Consider the following 14,726-nt stretch of genomic DNA (forward strand, 5'->3'; position numbering starts at 1 on the left):
AAAACCATTGATCACCAACCACTGAGTGCAGCCTGTTAGCAATTCCATACCCAAATCACAGACCACCTATCCAAGCTGTGCCTTGACAGTTTGTCCAGGAAAAGGCTGTGGGAAATGGTGCTGAATGATTTCTTGAAGTCGAAGTAAGCAAGTGCTCTGCTCATGTTGACAGAATATGCTATTTTGCTGTAGAAGGTGATCAGGTGAGTCTGGCATTGGTAAAGGCATACTGCATTTTCCCAATCAGCTACCTCACTGGGTTTCTACCATCCTACCAGAAGACTTTCCTAAACCCTGCTACTGTGGAGGAAAAGAATCAAGCCATCTGTGCTGTTCATATTTATGTGAATGTTGTACATTTGCATAGGTGCTGGTAAGGCACAGTTTTCTCTCTGTGTTGTCTGTGCAGCCAGCTGTGTGCATGCTGGATGTGTGTATGTGTGACAGGCTGTTCATGTAGCAGGCTGTGAGTGTGGTGTGAGTGTGTGTGTTCTTATTGGGGATTTTGTGCTGAGCCTTGTTGCCAGCTGGACTCTGGAAACAGGGAGCACAGCGGACTCATCTCCATCAGGCTACCCAGTCAAGCAACCTCTAACATGGAACAGGAATCTACAAATCGACCTCATGTGTAATACTGGTAAGAAAAAGGGTATTTTTCTACCGCATGTGAACCTGATATGACTCAAGGGCATATGTGTCCTTGAGGAACAAAATAGGAGTCTGGCTGAGATTTCTGTTTTTTCTTCCTGTTTGCTTTTTTGTCTAATTGCTATTTTAATTCACTTAGCGGTAAAACAGTTTATTTATAGCTGATTGGACTGGCTTATCTTCCAGTAGAGATAAAACTATTTAAAATAATGTGGGGATTAGAGCTTGTTTACCTTATATAGACACCACTTCAGTAGAATTAACATTTCAGTGTAAGAAGTTTCAGTTTTCACAGAGGTCTCTTAACAGCAATACAGATTTTCAGCAATCAATATTTTCCCTAAAATACCCAGAATAATTAAACAGAAAAGATTACTGCGGGAAAAAGTACAGCACATCTTTACTTATATCACAGAGAGAAATTCTTGGTGGCCAGACTGTGACAAAAATTTTTCACTGATGTGACTACATATTATACATAACAATTACCAAAACAAAACAAACAAAAAAGAAAACTGATTGCTTTCAGGAGAGCTAAATAGATTGTGAATGCTGTTGTCTTCATTGTTGTTTTTATTAGGAAAAGAGATTATTTTGGGGTTGACTTAAATTCTTTTCTACAGAGGTAGACTCCTTTAAAGAGTCAGGGATTTAGTAAAAAAAACAAGGCAAACAGATCGAGAAAAAAATATTTAGTATAATGTTTCTGAGAAGAATTTGTACCAATCACCTACTCTAGGGAAGAAAAGAGTAGTTAGATGGAACATAGAAGATATAAACTCAAATCCTTTATTTGTCTGAGGAAATATGGGCCCACGTTACACATAAAAGTTCTCTAATGCCCTAATTATATGGTATTTTGGGATTTCTTGGGCTTTATAGCATGGAACTAACTACAAATTGCACAAACTAAAAAGCTGGAGAAATTCTGTGGAGCCTAATTGTATTTTGCTGGTTTATTTTTCAAGTCAACTCCTTGTTCTCGTCATTTTGTGAAACTTGTTCACACACTCATGGGTGTAGCATAAAGGTACCACAGAGGAAATATGAAGATAAAAAGTGGCTAATGATGACGAAATGGGTGTGCTTATGAAGTTCTGAGGAGTGAGATGTTTAATCATTTTCTTATATATCAAAATATTGAAGCTGTAGCTACTGGTGTTCCTACTTAGTGTTCTGGGTTTTGTTAATCTTATTCTTGGGGGGTTTTTTACTAGTCTTATCCATAAAATATTAAGGAAAGAGGGAATTAAAGCAAGTTTTAAGGTGACCAAAAATTAGTAGCTGTCATAGTGATTACCATACCCTGTGAATTCAACTCTTCAAAGATTTTAGTTGGATCCAACAAAAGACCACAATGTCATTTAGTCTAAAAAGAAAGATATCCGGATTGCTTTCAGAATTACTTCACTTATTGTCTGTAAAACTAGCCAATCAGTGAACATATTGTACAAATAAACATTTCAAAAAAATGAAAGTTTCACACCTAAGTGTACAGAACAGACTGTATTCAAAAATGAAGGAATAGTGTTTACGACAAAGTTGATAGGAAATTCTTCTTACATAGGATTTAAGATTTATCTAAATATAGAATGATGATGGTGTGTACCTATTGGTAGAAAACTGGGACTTACCTATTTTGTAAATTATCAGTGTATTTGAGAATGTTTAAATAACATTAAATTTATACAATTAATTAGTTATGCAAATAATGACATACACATTATGCTATCCATATAAGCAAATTGGACAAAATTGTATATAAGAACTTGCACAAAAATTTTTTTGGATAACAATGTTTTACTGCATTTCAATACCCATTCAAATTTTGACTTTTATATCTTTTTGGTAGTGTGTCTGGTTTCATTGTACTGTGACTCATTTTTCAGTTTCTCTTTTTCCTGTCTTTAAATTTGTAAAGATAAAACATTGACCTATATATAATTCCTACTGTAAGCTTCATGAAAGAAGTATGATAAGAAGCACTATTATTTTAGTCAAAATAGAATTTCAGTTACCATGAACATTTCTGTGACAACTCAAGGAAGGAAACTTCTGTTATTATTTTTTAAAATAGCTTTCAGGAAAGGGAAAGAGAAATGCTTTGTGAAGAATATTGAGTTGCTGAGTGAGATTTTGTTTGAGGACTCATGAAAATTAGTTGAAAGTAATTAGTTGAGAAGATCCTTTCTGGGGCTATCAACAGAGAACTAAAGAAAAATTACATAAATTAGTTTAAAAAAAATTAATATTATTAATAATTATTAACATTAATATTATGCACAATTCCAAAATAGAAGCTCATTTTTATTATTTTATCTAGTAGTCTTGTTCCATTTTATGTGATCTCTTATTGTCTACCCTCTTACAATAAGTGAAATTTTGTGTAAGTTTTGTTCCATTTTCAGATACCGTTTTTTTGTAAGGCAATAATTACATAAGTAGGAAAGAATCTCTTTTACCATTGTCTTGGTTTAAGACAATTTAAAGAGGTGGACACTCTAAAATGAGTTTCCTCATTTTTGTTTCAACCAATCCCTTTCCACTAATAAGCAACTATTAGGAGAAGATGTAAGGCAAAAAATAACAGTTTACTAACAAATGAAACAGCAATGGGCATAAAATAACAGTGAGTAATCACTAGGTACAAAATTACTTAATCTTAGGAATTCCTTGGGAAGGGTCACCCAAAACGGTGGGGCACCACCCCCTTCCAAGATGGCCCCACTGCTGACTGTGTGTACAGAGACAAAGAGAAAATGCCATCAGACGCTTTCCAATGTGGAGCCTGCCACAGGCAACCATGTGCTCTGGGAAACAAAGGGACAAGATGGAGGAATGTAGGAGCTTACAGAGCAGTTCTACTAGCAGATGAAGACTTGCCAGCGTGCATGGGGTCGGTGCTGCTGCCTGCCGCTTCCTCCTGCTGTACGCCAGACTCTGCCGGTGTTGGTGCTGACGTCCCCTGCTCTGTGGGCGTGTTGGAAGGGGAAAGGACCACTCTGTCAGAGCTGACACTGGGTTGAAACAGCCACCTGGGACTGGCTCATGCTTCACTGCTGATATGGTTTGCGAAGTTCCCTACAAAAACAGTTTCTAATAGCGAAATGCAGTTTTTCTGAGTTGCTCTGGTTGTGAGACCAGAAATCTGCAGGAGGAAACCTCCTCCAAAGAAGTGCCTCTGCCTTCAGCAAACACTGCCAGGCAAAAGAGGGAGCTCAGGTGCCCCAGCCTTTTAAGGGCACGGGTACCTCCTGACTGCCACACAATTCTGGTTCTGGTCACGCTGCTGGGCTTTAAAGAGAGAGTAAAAATTTTTTGGGCACACATAGATATGGAATACAAAACCATTTTGGGTTACCCAGGACAATCATAAATTTTAATTGTTCTGGAGTAAATAAATGTATGGTGTTTATTTCTCTTACTGTTTTACAAAATACATAAAGCTATGCCTTAAAGGGCATCCGAGCTTCATTATAGTGAACTATATAAATGAAGACTATTTTTGTAGGAAATGTCTCCCTAATTCAAATTTATTTAAGATCTAAACTTAGTGGAAGTGCTATTTTCCCATAGCCAAAGAAGTATCTCCTACATGGAAAAATTGTCAATAATACAGAAAGGAAAGGCAAAAATAGCTGCAAATGTAGTTTCAAATTCTGTCTTAAAATGGACATCATCAAACTACCTTCCTGGTGGTTTTATCCAGCAGGCAAATCTTTTAAGATCTGCCAGAGAACCTGGTTGTACCATGTTATGGTTTCTTCTTGGACCTTATGCCTGAAGTCTCTTCTCTTGATGTATTGGGTTGGCATGACCAGGGGTCATGTTGTGGCTTCTGGGAGAAGATGCTGAAAGCTTCCTGTATGACCAGCAGAGCCAGTGCTAGCCAACTCCAAGACAGATGTGCTGCTGGCCAAGGTTGGGCCTATCAGAAATAGTGGAAATGGTGGTAATGCCTCTGTGATAACATATTTAACAAGGAAAAGAAAAATTTTTTGCAGATGTAATTGTGGCCAGAGAAGAGTGGAGTGAGAACATGTGAGAGGAACAAATATGCAGATACCAAGGTCAGTGTGAGGAAGGAGGGGCAGGAGGTGCTCCAGTCGTTGAAGCTGAGATTCCCCTTCCGCTGTTGGTGAAGACCATGGTGAGGCAGCTGTGCCCCTGCAGCCCATGGAGATCCATGTGGAGCAGATATCCACCTCCAGTCCCTGGAGGAAATCCACATTGGAGCAGGTGGATGCCTGAGAGAGGGCTATGAATCCGTGGGAGGCCCATGCTGGAGCAGGCTCCTGGCAGGGATCTGCAGAATCCTGGAGAGAGGAGCCTGTGCTGGAGCAGGTTTCCTGGTAGGACATGTGACCCCATAGAGGACCCACGCTGGAGTAGGCTGTGCCTCAAGTACTGCACCCTGTAGAAGAGTGACCCACATTGGAGCAGTTCATGAAGAATGGCTGCCTGTGGGATGGACTCACACTGGAGAAATTAATGGAGAACTGTCTCCTACGGGAGGGACTCCATGCTGGAACAGGGTGAAGACTCTTTTTCCTGAGCAACAGCAGGAAAAATGTGTGATGAACTGACCATAACCCCTATTCTCTGTTTCCCTGCACCACTGCTGGGGAGGAGGTAGAGCTGGGAAGGAGGGACAGGTGGTGGAAAGGTGTTTTTAAGATCTATTTTACTTCTCATTATCCTGTTCTGATTTTGTTAGTAATAAGTTCAATTAATATCCCAAAGCTGACTCTGCTTTGCCCATGATAGTATTTGGTGAGTGGTCTCTCCTAGGCCTTGGAACTCATGAGCCTTTAGTTGTATTTTCTCTGCCCTGTCCAGTTGCAGAGCAGAGTGATAGAGCAGCTTTGGTGGGTGCCTGGCATCCAGCCAGGGTCAACCCACTATACTTGCCTATATATATGTAGTTAAGAATTACAGGAGTATAGCCAAAATTATAAATTCTCCTGTTAGATTTGAATATTTCCTTGAAATGTTAACTATGCTTTTATACTAATTTGCAAATTATTTCCTGTTTGATATTACTTTCACCATTTCTTTTTCATCTCTGCTTTCTTTTTACTAGTCTTGTTTGCACCTTGATTCAGGCAGGCACCTCTTCTAATCGGATCCTAACATCTTGTATTCATTACTTCCATCACTTTTTCTTAAATTGTTATAATTTTCTTTAACTTTTCCTTCTCATTGCACATTTTCCCCTGTCTTTGTTGTCCAGCCTATTCCACATATAATTTGTTGCCAGATACTTGCATTTGGACTCCTAGTCTCTCTTCTGAGGACATGACTCCCAAAACATCATAAAGATCTATTGGAATCCTTACAGAGTAAATCAGCCAATTCTCATTGTGTTGAATGGCAAAATCTTTTTTTATTATCTATAGCCTTTATTTTTGTCATAAAACAGAGTGAAACCACTTTTAGTAACAGAAAAAGAAATTATTTATACTGTGGTTCTTTCTTTTTTAGGAAGCAATACATTTCATTATAGTAATGTAATTTTGAGGGAATGAGGAAAGTTTTAGGAGTCTATTGTTGTCTTTAGAGCTATCACATTATTCAGTATACAAATGAATAGTAAAAAATGCCAAAGTAGTCTGGAGTCTGACTAACTACCCAGGAAAAAATGTTGCACAGTATACAAGTAAACAGTCTGACTTCAGTCAGGAATAATAGTATATTAGGTATAATGGTATATGGTCTCTTCTTTCTATATTGAACCCTACTCTACTTCAAAGCTGTCATGGTTGGAGCCTGGGTTAAGCTTCCCAAGGGCTTAACTACATTAATTATTTACTGCTTGATTTGTTCAGAGAATTGTCATTGCTCTGGGCCTCATATGAAATCACTCTTCTTCAGGGTCACTTGATAGAGAGGTGTTACAACCAGACTGTAATTTGGAATGTGTATTCTCTGAAATCTCACAACATCTAAAAAGCTTGTGTTTCTTTCTTATTAGTTGGTGGAGACATTGCTGTTATCTTACTAATAGCATCCGTTGGGATTGATGATGTCCATCTTCCCATTTTATTACAAAAAGCTGTATCTCCTGTGCAGGACCCTTTTCTTTATTTTACGGGAAAACTGTCTTTCAGATGGATTTGGACTATTTTCTTCCCCTTCTCAAAAACTTCTGCTGCTGTATTTCTCCACACAATAACATCATAAGTGTGTTTCAGGTGTTCCAGAGCTTCACCCTGTTCCAGTCTGAATCAGTACATGGCAGATGGTCAGGCTGTGTTTCCACCCCTGGGGCAGTCGAGGACAGGTGTACTGACCTCCCCTCCATGTGAAAGCAAACTGTGGCCTGAACTGCCACAAAAGGAATTGAGAAAAACTCTTTAGCAATATCAGTTGTGGCCCCACTTGGCTGCCTTTGACTCCAGTTTGTATTAAAGTTCCAGCATGTCTGGAGCAGCAGAACTCAGAGGCAGTGTGACTTCATTGAGGCCATGATAGTCTACTGTCAGCCTCCATTCCCCATTAGAATTTCACACTGTCATATGGGGCTGCTGAAGGGTGTGAGCAGGTCCTGCTGATCACACTTTGGCTTTCCAGTGAATGAATTAATTTATGGGTGGGAGTAATGGAGTTTTGGTTGGTGTGATATTGCCTCCAGTGCGTCATCGTGGTAGTTATTGGCACCTGCTGTTCTTCAACCTTCAGCAACCCCAGAACAGAAGAGCTATCAAGAGACCAGGCAAGGTAGACAACTGTTTAATTTCCTCTGTCTCTGCGGCAGTTATACCAAAAGCTCACCAGTACCCTTTTGGGTCCTTGAAATATCCTCTTCTGAGATGTTCTACGCCAAGGATGCACAGATCCTCTGGGACAGTCAGGAAATCTTTTTGTATCCCTTGCAGCTCACTCAAGGTTAGGAATTGAGTGGTGGTTGACTCTTCTGTCTCTTCTTCCTTTTCCTGTGATGGCCCTTGGTAATGGCCTTGGTAATGGCATTGAAATAGCCCTCGTGATGGCCATGCTTCTTCATTCTCTTTTCCTTCTCTGACCTTCTTGTCCTCCTTGACTGCTTTTGCTAAACCTTTTTTACAGTATGACTTCTGCATGCATTTCTTCTGTTTCTGTTACAGGGGAAACTGACACTGGCACATGTTGATTCTCTGGTTCAGTGGCAGATCTGTCACTGGGGTTTAAAGCAGCCATACTGTCTGTCAAAATGGTTAGAATAGCTGCAGTGTGTGCTGTGTTATCATCAGATCCAGAGACCTTCTCCCCCTGAGGGTACTGAACAGCATTGAACATCACTTGATAGGCCTGGGCCAGGCACCAGCATGTTGCAGTGATTTGAGTCCTCTCTAGGACGCCAGGTTGACAGCACACCTTTTTCAAATATTTTACTAGTATTTTTGATTCTGCACTTGTTCAGGGGTAAGGTGCAAACACGTTGGAGGTGCCCACTGCCCTAGATACTTGCCCCTACCATCCCACACACCCTGCCACCCTTTGGGAAGATCTCTGGGTGATATTCTTACTTAACTATCTGACCTTAAACAAGACCTGAAACATATGCAGCAACATGCTGGTTCCTAGCAAAAAGATCAGGTTGGTTTCAAGGGTGTTCAAAGGATATTCAAAATCTTTAAAATTTTCAAACACTATGGTACTCAGCCTGGAGGAGAAGGAAGGAAAAAGAAAGGAAGATGTAGAAATGTATCTCCCCCACAGGTTGTCTTTCTGAGGAGAAAAGGCCACAAGTATGATTATTAATCATTCCCAGCAGATCATTGCCAGTAGATGAGTCCCAAAGTACAGAGGTGTTTGCAATACTGAATACGTTTACTGACCAGCAAATATCATAAGCCAATACTACAAAATACCCCTCAGTGATAATCCTGGCCCAAGCCCCAAGGACAATAAACATTACCACAGGGGACACATACTGCAAGTAAGATACTACTGCTATTACAGTACAAAACCCTGGGATAAAACACAACTGTGAGAGCAAACAAATCAACATTATAACCAGCAACTATTGAACCAATGCAATGAACATTTATAACAACTTTCATTTAATACACTGTGGTCAGATCTGTCATCTCAACCCGTTGTGCCTCACATTGGGCACCAAAATGGACTGTTGCAGTTGAAACCCAGCTAAGCAACTAAGCACCATGCAGCTGCTTGCTTGCACCCTCCCCCTGTCCCCAGTGGAATGCAGAGGAGAATTAAAAGTAAAACTTTTAGGTTGAGATAAGAACATTTTAATGATTGAAACAAAGTAAGATATAATAATAAAAATATTAAATAATAATAATGATAATGAAAAAAATAAAACTCAAGGGAAAACAAGTGATGCACAATAAAATTGCTCACCACCCACTGACCACTGCTAGACCCTGTCCTACACCCTGATCAGGCCCTCTTCCAGATAACTTGCCCAGTTTATATACTGGGCATGATGTTCTATGGTAAGGAATATCCCATGGGCCAATTTCGGGCACCTATCCCAGCCATGGCCCCTCCCAGCTTTTTTTGCATACCTTCTCACTAGCAGAGCATAAGGCATTAAAAAAATCCTTGATTTAGGATTAACACAATTTAGCAACAACCAAAACATCAGTGTGTTATCAACATTATTCTCATACTGAATCTAAAGCACAGCACTGTACTAGCTACTGAGATGGAGTTGAGTCTATCTCAGCTAAAGTCAGGACACAAACCTATTCATATATGCAACCACTTGTTGTTAACAGAATTTCACCATATAACTTTAAATATTTATATTTATACATGAGTATTCATCCATTTCCATGTATTTATTAAAGTAATTTATACCTGTGGTCCTAGAATAGGGTTTGTGATAGCATATTTAATAACTGAAGACAAAAGTTCATCGCTCAGTTAGAAAGTATAGCTAATCAAGCAATTACTAGCCATTGGCAAGGTAAAAAGTAATGTAGCTTGATGCTGGAAGGACAGCCTTTGAAAATGAAACACACTCTCAGTGTTTGATACTGAAAGTGCTGTATAAAGGAATAAAATGTAATGTGATATAATTAAGGTAAAGCTGAGGTCAAGTATCCTTTAAACTGAGATTAAGCATATTATTCATGACAGTGCAGGCATCATTAGACATGTATAATGTCTATGAAGAGGAAGCTATGTGAGAGGACATCAGCAATTGAGCTTGACACCAGTAAGCCTATTCAGATTTCTTTTGTAATATGTAAGAGATATAAATCTTCAGGAATATTATTTTGTGATGGAACTGAAAACATAAACCTGTGCAACAGCAAGTCAGGGACACAAATGTCTATACTTACACAATAATTCATGTGTTATTATTTTGAAATTGATAAATGACACACACAGCATGAACAGAAAAGTGGGAGGTAAATTTGGAAGGTAAAGAAATAAATGTAAGAAAGAAAAGGATGGGAGGAAAGAAAATAAAGATGAATGTCTTTCCCCGGTACCATAAACCCAAGTCAACAATTTCAGGATGAAATATGAGAAGGAAGCATAATGAGAAGAAAGGTGAAAAAAATTTATGAAATTCAGTAGTTAACTGATGTAAATTATGCAGTCTGATTCTGTTAAAGTGTTATCACCAGATGCTATGAAAGTTTAATATCTTATGTAAAATGGTAAATATACTTTTGAGGATAAATGACGCCTAACAGTTTTGCCCAAGAGAAACTAGACTCAACCTTTTTTTACTACAATACTGTCACTTTGCTCCCAGGGACATTTTGTCATGGAAGCCTTGTTAATTTGTGACAGGGTGCTTGCAAAGGGCAAAGGGGCATATGCATGTCAGTTAATATATTTTAAAAAAATAGTAATGAAAGGTGTTGGAACCACAGGTGTAGATTAGATTTAAAAGGACAGAAACACTACCAAAGTCTTTCTTTGATGCTTTGCATGCATGTAATTACTTTTCCTTCTCACTTCCTTTTCTTTAGCTGTTCTCTTAATTAATATCTATGTGGTTGGGCTTTTTTGGGGGGTTTTCCTCCCTTCACTCCCCAGATTACTATTTCTTTGTCAACAGTTAACAATTGCAATATATCTATATCTATGTCTATATCTATATTTACATCTATATGTCTATATATCTATATCTATGTATCTCTCTGTCTCTATATATAATGTAGTGTTCCACTTATCAGATTACAGACAAATATTTGACAGCATTTACAGACTGTATGAGGCCATGGACATGTTTTTTTACAAAATACTTTTAGTGAAGACTTTTTTTCCATGGTCATGGAGATAATTTCTAGTATGTTAACGATTTTTTATCATTTAAATATATCTATTATATGTAAGTCTATCATCCTGGATGCTGAATTGGATATTAATCAAATACATATTTGAGAGATGAAAGAGATAGCACAATGTCTCATCCAATACCAAAAAGAGAATCACTACAAATTAAGAAAAAACAAACAAACACAGAGAACAATGAGAACAAAGTCTGTAAAAAGGGCATTTAAATCCATTAATTTAACCTAGCTGGTAAGTATAAAGGTAATGAACCATAAATAAGAGCATTTTATGTGTAAACAAAAAAAAATAAAAATACCATCTGCCTTGTTGCAGGATTTGCACAACTCAGATTAGGTTGTATTTTTTACCAAATATCAATTTATATTCTTCTAGATGCAACGTACTTTGTTCTTATTTCTGAACAGTCGTACTTGTATTACATAGTAGCATAGAACACTTAAGAAAATCCATGTTAAATTAGAAGAATATGGTGATATGGTTATGCCTTTTGAGCTCAGTCAATAAATATACAAATACACCTATTAATCATGCATACATAATAAATATACATCAGATTTCTGCATTATTATTTGAACGCTCTCAGTAGTAGCTTCAATTCAGGAGTCAACTGCCCTCCATTATGTATTAGCTAAACAGACAGACATTTATACTGAGTAGAGGACATCTCTAGGTTCCCTCATATAATTTGCTTATAGGTCTGTATCATTATTTGGATGCATGTGATAAACAGGAGAGGCATTAATCATTGCACTGAGAGGAATGAAGTAACAGTGGGATTTAGCTAGTGCAAGAAGATGGATTAGCTCTCTTCTGTAGACTCTAGTTTTGATATCCGACTGCGGGACACCATGCTTACCCTGCATCTCTAAAATGCTTATCGCTACTATGTAACGCTTATCAGCCCACTCAACCTCTGCAAAAATTTTAAGTACAATAATATTTAGCTAGGAAAGTTAAATTATAATGAATCATGGAGGGACACGGACAATGCAGATATTAAAAATGCTATATTCTGAGAAATAACAGAGATATTATTTCTAATTAATTTATTCCAGCCACATCATTCGCTCTTTTACAGTTGCAATTCTTCCTGAATTTTCACTGTAGACTATTTCTTTTGGCTATTCATTATTTCTTCCAGATAAACTAAAATGCAAGTAATTTTATGTACAAGATGTAACTTTTCTGAGCTTCTTATTTATTTATAAGTACTGTGTATAAGATCTAAACAGTTATATTTGAGTATTTTTAATATAGTTTTCAATGTTCCTCTTTCATTTCTCAATTAAGAAAAAAGCATAGTGGGGTAGTAGGTGGGCCATACTTGAAAAACGCCATTATGTTATTTCTTCTTGTATTAAAAATATAAAGCTGTTGAAAATATATATAGTGAAGAGGACTTGCAACTAGCAGCTAAGGCATCATTCTTCTACAGGATCTCTAGCTGTGTTCTGACAATTCTGGCCAAGTTCTTTTCAGGATCTTCTGCAGGAATAAGCACAACTGATATATTTTTATAGCTGTCTTGTGTTGGTAGCCTGTTCTCTTAAATACTTGAAAAAAAATTTTGAGAATCTGCTTCTCAAAGAGAGCAACCATAAGGATTTAATTAAACCCAGTAGATTCTTAAACTACTTACCAGAAACTAATATCCTAAAGATAGCATGTTCAAGTATTTTGAGGCACAGATAATCTTGCCTCTGACAGCTGGAATGGTTTGCTGATTAAGTCAAATAAAAAGCAGTTGCTACATATTAGTGAATATGAGCAATGTACTTTCAGTGTTGCACTAATCAAGTCCTCAAATTTGCAAACCAAAATTAATGTTCTATCAGCAATGTTCAAATAATAGTTCATATTATGTTTTAAATGAGAAATAGTCATGTTAATTTTTTGATTTTTTTTTTCTCTATTGTTCAATATTTTTATGTAGTTAGCACTTTGACTTCATTAATATCTTCCAAACAGGGTACAAATTGTTGGTATGTTTTACAGAAGAAAAAAAGAAACATCTTGAATTCTTTATTATTATGTTTTAAATTGTTCAGTGAGAAAGATTTTTCTAAAACTAGTTTCTTCAAAACTTATACATATAAATCTGGTTCAGCAGAAACAGATAAAACTGCTAAGCTGAGAACAACAAGTAAGTGCAGACAGACTGCTCCCCCCACATTACCTGACATTTCAAGACTGAAATATAACTTCAAGACTGTCTTGAACATCTAGTGTATGTTACACTGCTTCTTCCAACTCCACAAAATTTGAAAAATTTCTTAGCAAGATGTCCATCAGAGCCAATGCACACCTCTAAACATTTATAATTGTATAGCAAGACAAGAAGATTGATCAATAATATTTATAAATATGAAGAAGGGCACTATTTGTGTTGCTCACTTAAAGAATCAAAACCAGCACAAAGTTATTTTTGCTGACTTGAATGAGTAAAGAATTAGTGCCAGTAAGAACACTTCTTTTGGAGGTCAGCAACTTGGAAATGCTAGACTATCTGCCATTTAGAGAATTTATAAGGAATTTAACTTAATTTTTTTTATTTGCTAGACTTAAAATTTTTTTTTCAAATAATTTTAATTTTCACAAAGAGTGAATTAGAATAATAAATTCTTAGAAACAGTGTCAAATTAGAAAATCTGATACTTATATATATTCTATATAATCTGATATTAAATCTGTAAGTATAAATAAAAATACAAAACCCATAATAAATATAAATAATACAAATAATATAAATAATATAAATAATATAAATAACATAAATAAATAATAAATAAATACTGAGTTCTTTCATTAATGCATCCAGTTTGGTGTGTTTATTAGTAAGTTATCTACTAGCAATACTCTTCTAGAAAATACTGTTCTAGATTGTCTAGTTTTACTTTTCCAGTAGTACATAAAATTTCCAAGCTAATATGACATGAAAAAAATTAAGTTCCAAATTGACAGATTCGTGGATGATATGAGTAAGATTGCCATATTGGAGCAGAATAAATAAGGCCAATGGACTCCTTGAAATTCAACTTGTAGACTACTTCTATAAACATTGTCCTTGGGAATCGAACTTATCATCCATAAATTCTATCAGCTTGAAACAGAGTGTGAGCATGAAGACATTCTGTGCTCCGTGTGTAACACAGGGAGTTGATATGTCTTCCAGCCTAAGGATATTATTCTCTTATGTTCTGGTTATTTTTGTCCTTTCTTTCTCATCTTTTCTCCTAGAAAAAAAAAAAAAAAATCTGTATTTTGTCTTTTGTTTAATCGGGTTTTTCAGCTACCCACCTTCTGTTCATTGTGGGCAACTCTAAACCAATCGTTCTTAATATAAAACTTAAAAACCAACTTTCCTATGCTAATCTAACATATTTTCTCTCATGACAATGATTTACCTACTCATTTCTGATAGGTAAATCTTCTGTACTTTACACAGAAGTGGAGGACAATGGAAGACAGTAATAAGCCTTGAACCTGATCTCTGCAAAAGTGTGATGTGGAGTTGTTATCAACTGGACTGAGCATTAGACTAAAAAGCAAAATATTATTTGCATTTATGGTTATGTTGCTGCTGTCTGTATAAAGAGGACTTCAATATATAAAGGAAAAGTACAAGCAAGACAGAGAGAGACTTCTTTCCAAGGCCTCTATAACAGGGTAAGGGACAATAGGTTTAAACAGAAAGGGTAGATTTAAATTGGACATAAGAAGACATTTTTTATGGTGAGGCTGGTGAGACACTGGACCATGTTGCCCAGGGAAATTCTGGGTTCCCCATCTGAGGTCAGGCTGGATGGGGC

At 36.9% G+C, this 14,726-nt stretch overlaps 1 long non-coding RNA gene across 1 annotated transcript in view; it reads left to right on the plus strand.

Annotated features, from left to right (window-relative positions):
- Positions 1 to 301: 301 nt before the first annotated feature.
- The window catches only part of LOC125317222, a 31,121-nt gene continuing 16,696 nt past the window's right edge, over positions 302 to 14,726 (plus strand). Inside the window, exon 1 of the long non-coding RNA XR_007199980.1 lies at positions 302 to 637. This is a non-coding gene — a long non-coding RNA (uncharacterized LOC125317222). The remainder of the gene's footprint in view (positions 638 to 14,726) is intronic.

Source organism: Corvus hawaiiensis, chromosome 26, assembly GCF_020740725.1.
Source record: "Corvus hawaiiensis isolate bCorHaw1 chromosome 26, bCorHaw1.pri.cur, whole genome shotgun sequence".
Classification (NCBI taxonomy): Eukaryota; Metazoa; Chordata; class Aves; order Passeriformes; family Corvidae; genus Corvus; species Corvus hawaiiensis.